Raw genomic sequence first — 15,944 nt, forward strand, 5'->3', positions numbered from 1 at the left:
TTCTTGAAAACTACTGTTGTCCCATGAGAATAACATATCCAACAAGGGGAAAAAAAACTGTCATTGTCGTCATTTTGGCTTTGCAGGTGGATGGGGTCCCCCTGACTGTCCACAGCCGTCATTCAACGCAATGAGGGGTTAATTTATGTATAAGAGTTTCCACCAATCAATGCTCGCCAGTCTGTTAAGGCCACGCCCCCTACCCTGCAAGCTCTGTCACATCCCGGTGTTTTGAACCGAACTGTCTCTTCCTGGGCTCAGACGGAGGTGTCTCTGCATGAAGGCAACGCTTCTTGTGAGGGACGTGTTTTTCTTTTTTTTTTCTGCGTGAAAATGTTTGCGCCGAGTGGGAGCTTCCCTGCGGTATGACCTCGGCTCACCGGCGTCCCGTCGTCGACTTTCAATCGTGGCACGGACGGAGTGTGGTTGTTGTTCGTCCCCCATCCACTCAGCCACTCCAAAAATAAGCTACATTTGAGGAGCTAGAACGTTTTGGGTCTCTCTTTTGCTCGTTGTCCTACGTGCACATTGATGTTTTGACTTGAAGACGTGACTGGAACCAGAAGAGACCACCTCATACCTCCACGAGTGGGTTGGGTGAGTAAACTTGCGCTTGTGTTCTTACTGGCGCCAGATAGTCACTGCGTCAAAAAAAAAAGAAAAAGTGTATCCAACTAGCTACACTTAATTACCAGTTTAGCAAATATAGGGATTGTATTATTTTCTCACGTGTTGCGTTTTAATTCTCATACCACACACTGGATCCTCGCAGTGGGTACTCGGTTGAGCTACATTTCACGGTTACGTAATTAAAACGTCATCACGCATCATTGGAGGGCACGCTCAGTTATTGCCGGATTTACTGGTTTTCCATGTGACGGTGTTTGTCATGCATTACTTTAATTAGGACATGACTACCGATTAATCTTAGGTTAGTGACAAGTTAAGCACCCTCCGACGGAATGCACACATTTTGCGTTACATCTCAGCCGAGGGAACGAAGAAAAAACTATGATCCCCTGTATTTATGATTAACTTTGATCATTTTGAGTCTGACGCCGTACTCCATTAACAAGTAGACTTTGAAATACTTGAAAACTGCACACGCTTCACTTATGAGAACCTCAAGAAAGAAATAATAGTGTCCCGTGTCCTGAATTTTTTTCCAAAGTACATAATTAGTTTTCTTACAATTGGGCTGAAGAACAGCCACAGACAGTAAATCATCTCCACAGTTTTATAATGTGCTGTGGAATCGCTTAAATAAAATACCCTGATGAAATTAAAATTAGTCTAATCTCGGAAAGCTACAAAATTAGCGTTGCACATCTTTTGCTTTATCTTTGGCTTTTTGGGACTTTTTTTGCAACACTTATTCCAAAAGAAGGAGCAGCCTCAACAAAATTTTAAGAGAAGAACAATATACACAATTAGTTAAGTGATGCAAGCAGTTTCATCCTATAATAGGATTATTTTTATTTCCATATTTTTCATTGAGGCAAAAAAAAAAAAAGGTCCCAAATTCAGGGGGAAAAAAATGAACAGCTAGCGTCCTGTAAAAAAAAATCTGTCATCAGTTTTAGAGGTTCCGTATTTGTTATATTATTTATTATGGGACACATCAAATTTATGATCAAGTCTATTTTAGTTCCTCAAGGTAAAGTATACTGATGTGACCCAAAGAGTAAATTATTAGATTTCAAAGTGCAAAATTAGAACCTTCAAGAGTGTCTAAAATCCCTTTTAATTTTGGGAGATTTTGCACACCTTTGTGGGAACGGTTTAGGGAAAGCCCTTTTCTGTTTCCATTTCACAAGACACGGTCCGCCAATTCATGCTTGCTTGACTTTGATGTTCAGGAACAAGCCCATCAAACATATTCTCAACTCTCACACTGGTGACCTCTGACATCAGAAAAAAACCCCACAGTCACACTCCAACATATTTTCCCATTCATACTAGCAACTCTATTATCTCTTCTTGTAGATGTGCCGAAACCTTGTTTTTTTTCCAGTTAGTTTCATGCCCTTTAGTTTTGGGAGAGGCTGCTTTAAGTCATTCCGAGTTCGTTTTTTCCTTCCTGAAACTGTTCAAACACAGTTGTCATGCAGCCACGATTAATGTCTTCCATGGAGTGTGACTCCAAGGGCGAAATATTGCCTTTAATGTGGCGCTCATGGAAACAACAAAGTTTGCCCAGACGTCCTTTGTGTAATCGCGTGCCCTGTAATTTGTGGAAGGATGGCCGCGACGGTGGGCGTGCACATCCTCGATGAGCCAACCTGGTTTAGCGACTTCGGAACGCGTTCGAAAGCTTTCGGACGTCCATCCGCCCTGAAAACTCGGACTTGTTTTTCCCTCAATAATCCTCTTGCAAATGTGATCCTTTTTTTTTTCTCCTTTTTTTCCAGTGACACATCAGAGGACTATCAATACATTTTCAATCATCATGGAAGCGTGAGCCCATCTGCGTTTCAGTAGTGCATTAGACTAATCCTCCACAGATTATGTCAGTCGTTATTTTTGTGTTTTCTGACAGAATTAGGGATTTTTGGCAACAGGCAAACACATGTCCTAAACTGTCGTGTTGAGCGTTTCTCAATGTACTGTTAGAGGCTTCATTGTGCACATGTTGCTCTTTCCTAATGCTCCTTGGAATTCAATGAATGCCATGCAGTGAAAAGCCTCGAATGGAGATCGGTGGGAAGGGGCTCTCAGGACTGAAATTCCTGCTAATTGGCAGCATGGCTTTGGTCTGGAGCCTTTTGTTCCTCGGCCTGCCTGTCAGGGTGATACACTGGGTCTAGCTGGCATCAATGTGCCACTTGTTTCCACAGCCATCCGGGCCCTGCGGCTACAGGACAAGTCACTTCCACTTTCAAAATTGTCCTTGTGCACTTACTCCGAGAGACGGAAATGGGTTCATTTTGGGTTGGCCGGCCAAAGACTTATTCTCATGTCGAGCCAAGTCGTATCGCAAAACATTGCAGACACCGTCCTCACGGAACATTAAATCTGGACGTACGCTGGAATTAATCTCACAATAACAAGATATTTGATATAAAATGTCATTTCGGCCCGTGATCGCATTGTTGTCTATCTCTTCGGAAGTGTAACATGGGAGCGCAATGGCGGACTATGTACACATGAAAGGGAGCAGATGTGAAATGTGAAACATGAAATGCGTTCAAGTCAAGGTCAGTTTAAAGCCTGACTACTTTGTGATCATTCCCCCTGTGGATTTCATAGTTGTGAAGTGAGTGTACTGTAGCCGACGGCTTGCTGAGATCATCATTTGATCCCGCCGGTGTCCCACTTTCCTTTCGGTCAAATGAGGAGTAATTGGCACTGAGTTTGGAGGACATATTGTATTTGTTTCTCATGTTATAACCTGGAGGGAGCTTGTTTTTTTTTTCAGAGGAGAGCAGGCAGACCACTCTAAACAGACATGGGCTCTTAACACAATATTCATTTAGTTTTTTTGCGGGGTGCATAGATAGATATGCTGTATTTGTGCTGTATCTATCGGTCTATATAATAGTACCTTTTTTTGTTTGCCCATAACATCTGCGATGTACTGTAGTCGATTGGGGGCCCCCATAATTTTTATGTGGCAGATAGTGAACAAATCATGTTCCAGTTTTGGTCCTAATTAGTAACTGGTCCTGAAAACACCGACACCACCTGTTCACACCTCTCCCATCCACTCAAACTTGCTTGTGTTGATTGTTGTTGCTGTTGTTGTTGAAAACCTCTTTGCATAGCTGTGATCGGGCACTCTCCGTTTTGCCCGACACCACGTAAAGTTGGTCCCCAAGTCGTGCTTGCTTCTGTTGATGTGCTAGTGGCCTACTTTTGTTGTAATTCATGCAGACGTTTCTCCTTGACGTTTCTGTCCATATCACCATCATTTACAGGCCCACTCAAGTTCCAGCAGCTGTCAAAAGGCCCATTTGGCGATTGCGCTCGTATTTCTCGACATGAACTCGACTGGGTGTACTTTATTTTGCTACACTTGGTTTGTGTTTTTGAAGATAGACATTTAGCTAATAGCTTCGGACTCTCTTACCTTTCTGCCCTTTGCTGTGGGTGTCTTGTTTGCATTCACGTGTGTGTGTGTGTGTGTGTGTGTGTGTGTGTGTGTGTGTGTGTGTGTGTGTGTGTGTGAGAGAGACATCAGTTGCTGATGTCTGTGTCGCAATGACAATGTGCATCCAATCTGTTTGCTTAACCTGGAGTCATTTTCGCGGGCATCCCAAGTCACATTTGTGTCGATTGTCATTGAGGCCTGATTCTGATGACATTTGCTGACATTCGGCAAACAGGAGCACACGAGGGGAAAAAAATTAAACCAATTGTTCTGTAAATCTAGTCAACCCGTGAATTGTCAGGTTGCATGCCTTGATTGCCAAGGTAGGGAGTCTCACTCTCACGACCCGAATGCCACGCCACAAAGAAGACGTGTGAGCCCGCACAGCAGTCAAATCAGCAGCTCCGGCATCTGTTTGAATGGACTATCTGATAGATGTTTGATGGAGACAAACAGTGGAGGACTTGTGTCCATCCCCAGCATCCCTGGCCACTTCCTGTCCCGCAGCGTTGGGAATGGGCCATGGGTGACAGAGGCCACTCATCTCCACTCAATCCATCCTCTGTGGTAAAGCGATCACCTTGGTTCCCATTGCCCTGTGTGGCTCCGTGACAGGAAACGGCGTGTTTAGCACGAAGAAAGATGTCTCTGTGGTGCTGCAGCTGGACAAGCTCGGTCAGGATGATGACATGTTCATGCATGAGGTTGTGCATCCTTCTTGGCCCGTGCAGTATTATGTAGTCCATGCTGATTAAGAATTAAGTGCTGACCAATGGTCATAAAATGTGCATAACAATAGAAATGTATCTCAATTTGTCTGTACAGCTCATCAAGTCAGCAGGTTTATGTTGTCCAAAGGTTGTCTCAAGGTTAATCGAGCCTTCATCCATCCATCCATCCCATTTTCTACCACTTATTTGGGGTCGGCATTAGCAGGGAAGCCCAGACTTCCCTCTCCCAAGCTACTTCTTCCAGCTCTTCCCGGGGGATACCAAAACATTCCCAGGCCAGCTGGGAGACAGTCTCTCCAGCATGTCCTGGATCGTCCCTGGGGCGTCCTCCTAGTAGGACATGCCCAGAACACCTCACCAGGGAGGCGCCCAGGAGGCATCCTAATCAGATGCCCAAGCCACCTCCTCTCGACATGGAGAAGTGGGTCGACTCTGAGCCCCTCCCGATGACCGAGCTTCTCACCGTATCTCCAAGGGAGAGCCCGGACACCCTGCGGAGAAAACTTATTTTGGCCACTTGTATCCGGGATCTCGTTCTTTCGGTCACGACCCATATTTCGTGACCATAGGTGAGGGTAGGAACTTCGATCAACTGGTAAATTGAGAGCGTCGCCTCTTGATTCAGCTCATTCTTCACTCCACGAAAGACCGATACAAAGTCCGCATCACAGCAGATGCTCCACCGATCCGCCTGTCGATCTCACGCCCCGTCCTGCCCTCACTCGTGAACAAGACCCAAGGAAACTTAAACTCCTCCACTTGGGAAAGATCTCATCCTGTCAGAGTTTTTCTCGGACAAAGTTAAACAAATGACTCGGCACACAGGGAAGATTGTCTTTCTTCGGCGGAAGGGGATCTCTTAGAGTCCCTTGTCCTCCTGTCAGACTTCTATTATTAACATATGCAAAATACAAGAAAAACACTGCCCCCGAGATTTGCATACCACGCCCCCGGTCCGGCCCCTCGGTCGTGATCTGATACGCTAACACCTCGCAGGCTGGTCTACCCGAATACACAAGTCACAGACTTTACTGATGACAAATGTCCGCCTGAGCGCGACAGCTGTTCCCAAACCGTCTTTTGATATTCAACAACACTTTGTTCCCAATTTGTTTATTCCCACTTTGTGATTGAGTCGAGCCTTCTTCCATCTGTTCGCCCCCCTTGCTTTGACGTGATTACTCAAAAAGCCCTCCGCCCAAACGGCCGACACCTCTGCGCTGAGTACGCACCCAAACGTCCAGACATGCCCAAATTAACCGAAACTTTAAACATGATACCATTTTGCTCATAGATTTCTCTATCACATCCCCAACCCGGAGAGGGCACGCCACCCTTTTCCGACTGAGGACCATTGTTTCAGATTTGGAGGTGCTGATTTTCATCCCAATCGTTTCACACTTGAACTGCTCCAGTGAGAGTTACACATCCCGACTTGAAGAAGCCAACAGCACCACATCATCTGCAATAAGCAGAGATGCAATAACGAGGCCACCAAACGGGATGCCAGCAACACCTTGGCTGCGCCTAGAAATTCTGTCCATAAAGGTTATGAACAGAATCTGTGACAAAGGTCAGCCTTGGCGTCGTCCAACGCTCATTGGAAACGATTCAGACTTACTGCCGGCAATGTGAACCAAACTCTGACATTGGTGGTTTAGGGACGGAACAGACTCTATCAGGGGGTTCGGTACCCCATGCTCCTGAAGCATCCTCCACAGAACTCCCGGAGGGACTCAGTCGAACGCCTTCTCCAAGTCCACAAAGCACATGTAGACTGGTTGGGCAAGCTACCCTCGAGGACCCTGCAAAGTGTGTAGAGCTGGTCTTCTGTTCCACGGCCGGGATGAAAACCAGAGTGCGCTACCTGAATCTTAGACTCGACTTCCTGGGGGGAGATGCCGGTTGATCTTTTATTCATTTTAGTATTTGAAGAACCCTTCAATGCCCATTTGTCAATTTGCAAGGTCATCAATAATTGGTTAGTCCTGAAATCCAACGTAGTGCCATGCACGGTCGTGCCAACTTAAATCTATACATCATCAACTCTCAGCTTGTCATTCTGTCGGTTTTGCTGGTTTGAATATTGAAATGGAGACTTGCTAAAGCAAAGGGACAGTTTAAAGACAGATAAGGTGAAATCCCTTATGGAAATGAAGAAGGACAACATGTACACATTTAGAAAAAATTTGAATGCCATTCTTGGTCTAAGCTCTCGCTGAGAACTAGTGCTTTTTCAGAAATCTTGATACAATTTTATCCCTATCACTTATTATTCAAATGGACAGTTTTTGTTTTTTCCAACTATATTACTGGTATTATTATTGCAAGGCAATAATAAAAAAATATATCCAACAGTGTATATAAAAATAGATACAGCAGTGGTCCAGCACCATTGTATAACATCTGTTGATGGTCGTATAATCAGGCCTCAACCTTAACTCTTGTTCTTGCATCGTTTTCTCTGTGAAGGATTTGCATTGCAAGCAGCTCACCTCTGAACACATGTTGGGTTGACAGACTCCATACCTGCTTTCCGCGCATTCCTGCTGTGGGCCGTGCGAGCAGGCGTTGAGTTTCAACTCGCCTTGGCATTCCTGCATGATGACTGTGCTTCATGTCACTGCTGCACGATACTGGGGAATGTCACAGCATATGCACACTTCACTCACATATCTGAACATGTTTGCTGGTTGGGGTGGCTGTGGCTCTACTCTGATCCCCCCCCCCGCCCCCCCCCCCGCTCATACAAAGTGCTCAGACCTGGGCTGAGGGAATGAATGAACAGGCTTTTGAGTTTGTTGAGCTGTTCTTGTTTCAATCAATGGGCATTCACATATCTTAAGTATCTTTTGAGTTAATCTATGAGAAAAATATGTCATCTCTAATTTCTTAGAGAAATTATTTGTGTCACGTTCAAATTCAGTGGGTCTTAATGCTATTCTTGGCCATAATTGTATGGCTTTCTTAAATTTTATATGAATATATATGACCCTGATATAAACATTTAGAAAATGTAAAAAAGTCACTACAATTTGAGCTTGGAGCAGTAACTATTGACTTCACCTCCTGCTCAACCCAGTGACTGTCCATGACGGTGGGATGGTTTATGCTTTGTGATTGGGACTCATGCTCAGGACTCAGCAAAATCATCCCATACTGTCTATCCCAGACGGTAGTACAGGTATTAAAAAAAACAACCTTGCCCCGTCTCGTCACGGTGAAAACAACTCCCATCCCATCCTGGTCACATTCAGAATGACTGCCACTCCCATACCGCTCCCATTTTTGAGGTTAGCTAAATTACAATAATAAAAATAATAATAATAATGACAATGGGGATAAAAAACAGTTCCTTGTTCCCTCTTCCTCATGGACCCTGCGAGTCTTTTTTTTTTCCTACTACTGGGTAATCCCACTCCCCTCTGCTGCTGGGAACTTTTTATCCTGTACTATCACAACCCTGTGATTAAAGGTAATGTTGAATGTGGATTTGATTAGTTCGATTTGTTTTTGTCTTTCCCGTGCAAAAAAAGAAAAAAAAATCGAAAATGGCCTGGATTTTTTGCAACTAAGACTGAAACCTCAAATAATTTCATGTATGTCATACTTGGATTAAGAAGGGTGGAGTGGGAGGCGGGGGGGGGGGGGGGGGGGTTAAAAATTAATCCATGAATTTGCAGTTTGTGCCAACTGTGTTTGTTGTTTGGAAGTGGACATATAATTCTTCAGTAAGCTATAAGACAGCTGCTGCTCCACAAGCCCAACAATGTCATATGATTAGAAGGTCAGTTTAGTGGTGAAGTTTGGCAAACAAAGGGTGGTTTGAACATAGGTCACTTGAGGGGGCTGAGGGGGGTGGGGGGGGAGTCCACCCACATGACCAAAATGCCCGAACACTGCTGGCTCCTGAGAGGCTGGAATGTGACACAGGAATGTTTGTATTCTGGCTGTTGACAAAAGCATCGAACGTAATCTGTCAGGTGGTCTCACCTTCTTTCACTTTCCAGAAACTCATTCCTCATAACATGAGCTGCCATCATTCATCGTTGCCGTGTGTTGATTTTGTGGAATGCTCGGAATTGCCTCCATGTCAACCACGGGGATGTGCATATATGTGCTCGGAGTAGTAAATATTGACTTCACCTCCCGCCCAACCCAGTGACCGTCCATCCTTGACAGTTGGGTGGCGTTTTTTTTTGATTGGGACTCATGCTCAGGACTCAGCAAAATCATGCAGTCGAGCGAGGGCTTGTATTTATCCATCAAATATGGAGCCGCTTTTCAGAGTTTACTTGTCAAGCTCCTGTTTAGCCCTATGTGGGCATTTATTTGTACTACGTGTCTCCCTATAAATTTATCATTGGCCTAAGTGTGTCTACCTCCATTACCTTCGGGGGCGCCATGCCCCCCCCCCCCTCTTTTGGCCTTTTTGGTCATCCATATGCAGACCAATCACTGTTATGGATGTTGCAAAATATATAAAGAACCAAGGTTGATGGTAAACTGCTAACATGGCTCACTGCATTTAGTGCATGCTGTTAGCTTTACTGCATAGTACTTGTTGTTTGTGCTCCACCAGGCTCAGGTAGTCCAGTTGTCAAAAATTGTGGAGCATGTTCAGATCATCTTAAACCAGCTCAACACTGAGTAATATGAATGGACTAAATGGAACGAGGGCGGCCCGGTAGTCCAGTGGTTAGCACGTCGGCTTCACAGTGCAGAGGTACCGGGTTCGATTCCAGCTCCGGCCTCCCTGTGTGGAGTTTGCATGTTCTCCCCGGGCCTGCGTGGGTTTTCTCCGGGTGCTCCGGTTTCCTCCCACATTCCAAAAACATGCATGGCAGGCTGATTGGTCGCTCTAAATTGTCCCTAGGTGTGAGTGTGGGCGTTGATGGTTGTTCGTCTCTGTGTGCCCTGCGATTGGCTGGCAACTGATTCAGGGTGTCCCCGCCTACTGCCCGGAGATGGCTGGGATAGGCTCCAGCACCCCCCGCGACCCTAGTGAGGATCAAGCGGTTCGGAAAATGGATGGATGGATAAATGGAACGATGACCATTTCTTGGAGCCTTCAAAACTCAACTTTAAAAATAACTTGAAAAGACAAACAGAAAACAAATGAGTAACAAAGTAAAACGAGAATAGAATAAAATAATATCAATAAAACACAATGAATAAATATCTGTTGTTCCTGCTGTGCACACTTCAAGGCGGTGTGGTGTCTGTCGCTCATACACGGCGTACACACTTGCAATCAGATAAGAAGAGTCAAAGTTTCTTTTCTTTTTTTAAAAGGAAGCATGTCTTGTATTTAAATATACAGTATGTGTAATTCTTTTTGTGGTGTGTTTAATTTTATGGTCAATTTCAACTGGGGGGTCATTGACCACTATAAGGCATGCTCAGGGAGGGGAGAATTACATCAAATTGCATGCTTGAGGTGCAAGTAACAAGGTGCATTCGGGATACTTTCACAATATTGGGAACAGACACTCCCCACTCCATTCAATCGTAATGTAACCAAAATCAACATCAAGATGAAATCATTTTATTGCCCAGCCTGAGCATGTATGGACTCAAACAGTCAGTCAGATATATTCAGCACCCCCAAAATTCCTTGATTCAAAAGCAATACTGCCTAATTCAGAATTTATGGGAGTTTGTGGAATATGCCCAAGAGCGTAATTTAGACCCTTTTTCCTTCCAAACTTTGCCAGTTCCTGGATTAAGTTTGCGCATGGTAGAAGTGAGCACTTGGACCTCAAGTGTAAATCTAGCTGTAGATGTAAAAGTGCTGCAATATATCAGCTCCTAGCAGCATTATCCTGGTGTGCATGTTTGACTCTTGAAACTTTTCCATTGGCACTATCAACTACACTATTTTTTTTTTCTTTTGTACCATGTCAACTAGGCTGAGCTGTTACAATATGGCTGATGTAAACCACTGCTGCTCACTCATAAAGTCCCGCAGGGTCAGCACTGTCATGTCATTGTGGCACTTGAGGATGCGAGCTAGGAAATGACAGTACACATGCTAACATTAGCTTTGTTTTGCCTTATTGTAGGATGCTGCGGAATCGTACACCGCATTCTACCCTTGGCTGCACTAGTCTAGTTCCCCTTCGTCTCTTCTCCAATAAAATATTTCGACTTATCCAGGCTGAGAAGTATATGGCCATTGTTCTCCTGTAACATTTTTGTTTGTTTGCATGTCTGGTTTCAAGTGATGTGTTCTGTGTGGCTTGGTTTTCGTATTTTCCCACAGCTCATAGGGTATGTGAGTTCTGCCATCGCAAGTAGTCACTCAGCTGTGCAGTGAGGAAGCAACATATGAAAAACGGAATGTAATACAATATCAGTCAGAGAAACTTGTTCACCTGCCCGCTTTCAATCAGACTAACGCAGTCATTCAATGTTCTTGAGAAAAGTACGTCAAGGTACTGACTGCACAGCCTGTTGAAGAGGTCGTGTACCAAAAAGAACATTTGAGACACACTCAACCTTTGTGACAGCACAGGTGATACCAAAAGCTATGCGGGTGTACAGTAAATGTTAGTTGTGCAAACACATCTGAGTCCCTGTGGTTGGTTCAACGAGGAGAATAAGGGAACATAGTGACATTTAACTTGGACCATCGCTTGTGTGAAGTCGTTGAGACGGGATAAAGAGAAGTCCTCGCAACGGTCAGACTGGTCTATCCTGTCTTGTCATTGCAAAGATCGTGTTTGTTTGCAGGCCCCGATGGAATGTTGTCGCAAGGGTTTAGCCCGGGGGTGTCAAACTCATTTCACATTATGGTCCACATATGGCCTCGGTAGATGTCGAGTGGGCCGGACCATTAATATTATACAGTACTCTGCTATAAATAACCAATATAACATGTCTTTTCTTTGTTTTGGTCAAAAGAAGCACAAGAACATCAGGAAAATGTTGAAATTTAATGAACATATCTTTTACAAAACATTTCATAAAGCACAAATGTGCAATTGACTTTTATCATTCATATATATGCATTGCAACTGATCCCACTGATTGTACCAAGTCACAAAACTTTAACAAGTAATTGGCATTGCAAAATATAGTAATGCCGTTTAAGATTAAATGAGATTTATAAAGAAAGTAATATTTAAACCACTTACACATGTGCATATAAAATCTAAATTTAATCCCTGCCTACACCTTAGAAACTAAGGAGAGTGCTATTAAATGTGTAAAGAATAAAGTAATCATATGACCTTGGTAGCGTCTGCTGTGTTGGGTCTGTCTCAGTGACAGACTGAGGCCGCTCTTGTCTTCTACTCTAATCAAAACAGTGTGTCCCCTAGCGGATACTCCATGAATCGCACCTTATTAAAAATATTCATTCCGTGTCTTTTATGCATTTTTTCACTTTTAAATGATCCTGCGGGCCTGATCAAACCACCTTGGGGCCGGTTCCGGCCCGCGGACCGTATGTTTGACACGAAAGGTTTAGCCAGTCAACGAAGGAAAAGGATGGCAATAATCAGGATGGGAACGAGAGCGTTTGGATCATGTGGCAATTAGTGGTGGTGACCCGGGGATGGAACTAGGAGTGTTGTAATTACATGGAGGGTATTAAGATGAAGGAATGCATGCAGTGTGGGCTGACATAAGGATCACATGCGCGCACACACATGTAGAGACTTGCTAATCTGTGAACCCCATGACTTTGGCCAGCCCGTTGCAGAGCACTGCACAGATAAATGCTAAAAAGGAGCAGATGCGTCTCCCTTGGATGCAATGATCCAAAGGCAAACGTAAGCCAATCCGTTTGCGTTTCGAGAACAAGCCGACAAACAGGTCTGCTGTTTGCGCTTCGGCCAGTCCACCTATGACGTGCGTTTATGTAAATAAATGAAACCAGAGCGTTATCTTCACTTCAATTGCCGCTTCATTTAGCCATTAGAGGAAGCTCATTTGCTTGTTGAACTAGCGACAGCAGGACTTTCACAACGGCTGCGTTATGGACCATCTACTATCGCTGAACTTCTGCTTTTTATTTGTGCTTTGCTAGCAGCCCGGCTCGTATAAAATTGGCCACGACTGTGACTCATAATTTGTAAATTTGTTTATTTCTCCGCCCCGTTAATAGGACCAAAGTGAAGTCATGAAATTTACTCCAAAAAATGTTCAAATCATTTAAATGTGAAACTTTAGACAGTCCCTGGAAAAAAAAGAAAAAAACCTATGCAGGTTTTTGGTGAATTCATTCCCTCTTATTATTGTTGTCCAATTAATCAGTGGGTGCCAAAACACAAGGCACCCAATATTCAACCAAAACCAATGTAGAAGTGAAGAATACTGTTGTGGTTTTGGTCTCAGCATACAAGCCCGAACTTGCCTCTTCACACACGTTTCACCATCTGTCAGTCTGACTTGACTTTTTTTCATCCTCACAGCAGGGAATATCTTCCCATCAAGTCTACATACAACCTCCCCCCCCCCCCCAACAACAACTTCTGAAGCCAGTTTGGCCAATTTTCATGTCTCAATAGATGAAAAAGAATCTTTCCATATTGAGGAAGAACCCTCCTTCATCGCAAAGATCATCAGTGACTGATGATAAGAGCTGTCAATTTTTAATCTCTCAGATCATAACATTGCTCTTATTCCAAAAAACAGAATAAGGCTGTACGTGTTTTTGTTTTTTTCCAGGTTAAATCTCCAAGTAAAGCATCTATAAGGGAGGAACCCAGCAGCGTTACTAAAAGACTGCTGTTGGTATTCAATCAAAGCCATGAAGACTCCAAGGATTTGGAGCGCTTTGCCAGATCTTATGCATAATTAAAAGAACCCCTCCCCACCCAAGCAACCACACACCCCCACGCCTTGCCACAGAGATTTTCATGCAGCCCGGGCCTCTCTCCATTGTAACATCCTCTTCAAGCCCAGAAAGAGGCTAACCTTATTAGCAAACGGACGCACGTACTTCCGCTCTGTCCAAATGCAGGATTGCTCGTCTTCATTTATTTCTGTTTCCTGCCTGCTTTTCAAGGCAGAAAACCCTCCAGCTACAGCTTTATTGTGAGTCATCCGCCGTCAACTGAAATGACTCTTTTGGAAACGGAACGCCAAGAAAAGACTACGGTGTCAGATATTGTATACACCGAACACTAACATTATATACAGTGTGTGGATTTGGCAACCGTTTTTCCCCATCGGAAATACAGTAATAGAAATATTAATAATCGATTCCATGGTTGGAATATTCTTTCATTCATTCATTTTCCGCTTACTCTCACAAGGGTCGCGGAGGGTGCTGGAGCCTATCCCAGCTGTCTTCGGGCGGGGGGGGGGGGGGGGGACCCTGAACCGGTTGCCAGCCAATCGCAGGGCAATGGTCAGAATAAGAAAACATTTTGTTGAAGCAAGGCAGTTCAGTGTTTGATTAATGATTTAATTTGAAATTATTAGAAGGCGAGCGTGGCGTAGTATTTGATTCACAATCTTGTGTGGCATTTAAACGTTCTCCTTCTGCTTCCGTGGTTTTCTCCTGCCACATTCCATATACGTGCATGTTAGGCTAATTGGAAACTTTAAATTGCCCGTCGGTGTGAATGTGAATGTAATGTCTTTTGGGGGGGGTCTATATGTTGACGAGGCTACTCTCCCCAAAGTCAGCTCATCCGTGTCATAGTGAGGACAACAGCTTTAGTAAATGGATGGATGGATGGAAATAGGGTCTAAGCCAGGCCTTGTTCAGACTGCCAGCCAAAATCCGATTTTTACTCCATCCTGATTGAATTTGGATGGCTCTTTTGTCATCTAAACAGTCGCAAAGCACATGCAATCCAATTTTTGCAGAATGGATTAACTCCCTGTTACATTTTACTTCAGGTGAGAGACGGTTACACCCTAGACTGGTTGCTAGCCAATTGCAGGGCACATGTATACAAACAACTATTCACTCTGGCATTAAAATCCGTCGGCAATTGAAAGTCCTCGCCACTAAGCCCACGATGCTCCCTTGACCTAAATCAATTGAGAAAAATGGCACCAGAATTTATCATTCATTTATATTTCTTTAGTGTTTTTTTTTTTTGGTTTAAGGAAGCTTATTTGAACGTTCGGGTTCTTAATTGTACACATTTTGCGTTATATTAGACCGTATGCGACTCAGACTTCCGGTCATCAAGTACAAGCTTTTCTCGAGTGACGCAGACATGACGATGAAATGAAAGTGATGCATGGAATGCTCGGCAGGCTGAGCATGTTGGCGCTTCCTGTGGGCACTCTGACCCCTGCCAACTTGTCACTACAGCTCTCAAATCAGCTTTCTCTGAAAATGAGCCTTTCATAGCAGAACCCCCTGCGGTCATATTTTTCTACCATAGCGCAGCTTTGGCTTAGTGTAATCATATTCCCACACTAAGCTGTGATTACAGCTCCTTCTCGAGTGCTATATAAAGCATAATGGGAAGGGAAAAAAAAGAGGCACTGAGCCAAAATGGACTCTTCATCTGCATGTTATTTATATTATTAGCCTTTAAACTTCTGTATTTATTAGCCAGCATAATCTGTCGACCGTCACTCAAAAAAATTAGACTGACTTTACTTTGGAGCAACCGATCGAGAATATATATTTCAGCGTTGTTGTTACTTCAGCGTCCAAATTGAAAAACAAAAGCTTCTATGGAATGCCTAAAATTCAATTTATAATCAACCAAGTAAGTTTGGCCTTGGTGAAGGTCTTTGCTGTATTGAGTGACATTCTAGTTTTTTTTTTTTTTTGCTTTCCCCATAGTCTAATCAATGATACAATCAAATATTTGAATTGGAGTCACTGATTGTGTCACGGTTAACTCTGACTTCCGTGTCAAAAGCATGATAAGCGGTATAGAAAATGGATGGATCAGTTGTGTGCATGTGTGTGTGTGTGTGTTTTGATTGTGAGGAGCAGCATCTGATACAGTATTGGGTATGCGGCTGATGTCCTACATCATTCTGTTAGGTTTTCTTATCTTATCTTATTTTCCCCCACACAAGTGGCATATGAACTTTCAACTTTTCTGGCAAAGAGGTTTTTGTTCTTGTTGTCTCTATGCAGTTTAATGACTCTCCTTTTCCTTGTCCGTTACTTTCCAGTGTGTCTAACACAAAGT

At 43.8% G+C, this 15,944-nt stretch overlaps 1 protein-coding gene across 4 annotated transcripts in view; it reads left to right on the forward strand.

Moving 5' to 3' along the window:
• The first annotated feature begins 234 nt into the window (after nt 1-234).
• Nucleotides 235-15,944, forward strand: part of src (SRC proto-oncogene, non-receptor tyrosine kinase) — a 33,779-nt gene continuing 18,069 nt past the window's right edge. For all 4 annotated transcript variants that reach the window (XM_086104961.1, XM_086104976.1, XM_086104968.1 and 1 more), the window contains exon 1: nt 235-597. The gene's annotated coding sequence lies outside the window, so the exon portion shown is untranslated. The remainder of the gene's footprint in view (nt 598-15,944) is intronic.

The sequence above is a fragment of the Hippocampus guttulatus genome, chromosome 1, assembly GCF_054856545.1.
Source record: "Hippocampus guttulatus isolate MCC_2025c chromosome 1, RoL_Hgut_1.0, whole genome shotgun sequence".
Taxonomy (NCBI): domain Eukaryota; kingdom Metazoa; phylum Chordata; class Actinopteri; order Syngnathiformes; family Syngnathidae; genus Hippocampus; species Hippocampus guttulatus.